The 1,402-nt window shown below is 34.0% G+C and overlaps 1 non-coding gene across 1 annotated transcript; it reads right to left on the reverse strand.

The window, feature by feature from the left end:
- Nucleotides 1–643: 643 nt before the first annotated feature.
- Nucleotides 644–750, reverse strand: LOC112067321 (U6 spliceosomal RNA). The gene has a single exon (XR_002893197.1). It is a non-coding gene; the product is annotated as a U6 spliceosomal RNA (small nuclear RNA).
- Between the last annotated feature and the right edge of the window lie 652 nt (nt 751–1,402).

Genomic DNA, 1,402 nt, shown 5'->3' on the forward strand with positions numbered 1-1,402 from the left:
TAAGATTCTATATATATGTGTTAGCATATGGTATTTGTTTTTCTCTTTCTGACTTATTCACTCTGTATGACAGACTCTAGGTCCATCCACTTCACCACAAATAACTCAATTTCATTTATTTTTATGGCTGAGTAATATTCTATTGTATATATGTGCCACATCTTTATCCATTCATCTGTCAGTGGACATTTAGGTTGCTACCATGTTCTGGCTATTGTAAATAGAGCTGCAATGAACATTGTGGTACATGCCTCTTTTTGAATTATGGTTTTCTCAGGGTATATGTCCAGTAGTGGGATTGCTGGGTCGTATGGTAGTTCTATTTTTAGTTTTTTTGAGGAACCTCCATACTATTCTCCATAGTGGCTGTATCAATTTACATTCCCACCAACAGTGCAAGAGGGTTCCCTTTTCTCCACACCCTCTCCAGCATTTATTGTTTGTAGATTTTTTGATGAGGGCCACTCTGACTGGTGTGAAGTGATACCTCATTGTAATTTTGATTTGCATTTCTCTACTGATTAGTGATGTTGAGTATCCTTTCATGTGTTTGTTGGCAATCTATGTCTTCTTTGGAGAAATGCCTATTTAGGTCTTCTGCCCATTTCTGGATTGTGTTGTTTGTTTTTTTGACAGCTGTCCAAAAAATATGGAACGCTTCACAAATTTGCATGTCATTCTTGTGCAGGGGCCATGCTAATCTTCTCTGTATCTTTCCAGTTTTAGTATATGTGCTGCCGAAGCGAGCACTCATGGGTATTTTGATAGGGAATGCTTTATATCTGTAGGTTGCTTGGAGTAGTATGGCTGTTTTAAAAATATTAATTTTTTCAATCCAAGAGCATAAGGTATCTTTTCATTTATTTGTGTCATCTTCCATTTGTTTCATCAATGTCATAATTTTCAGTGCATAAATCTTTCACATCTGTGGATAAATTTATTTTTAGGTCTTCTATTATTTTAATATAATCATAATATTTTTTCTTCATACCTTGGATAGTTTATTATTGGTGCAGGAAAAATAACAGATTTCTGTATATTAATTGTGTATACTTCAAATTTACTGAATTTATTCATGCTAATAATTTGTGGGTGAAACCTTTAGGGTTTTCTCTATGTGTCATGTTCAAACAGTGACAGTTTTAGTTCCTTTACAATCTAGATCCCCTTTTTAATTTTTATTTTTGTCTTTTTGCTGTGGCTAGGATTATTAATACTATGGTGAATAAAAGTGGTGAGAACAGTCATCCTTGTCTTGCTCCTGTTCTTAGGGGAAATGCTTTCAACTTTTCATCATTGAGTATGATATTAGCTGTGGTTTTTGTCATATATGCCCTTTATTATATAAAGGTATGTTGCCTCTATACCAAATTTGTTGAGAGCTTTATCAGATTTTGAAGTT

The sequence above is a fragment of the Physeter macrocephalus genome, chromosome 17, assembly GCF_002837175.3.
Source record: "Physeter macrocephalus isolate SW-GA chromosome 17, ASM283717v5, whole genome shotgun sequence".
Lineage (NCBI taxonomy): Eukaryota > Metazoa > Chordata > Mammalia > Artiodactyla > Physeteridae > Physeter > Physeter macrocephalus.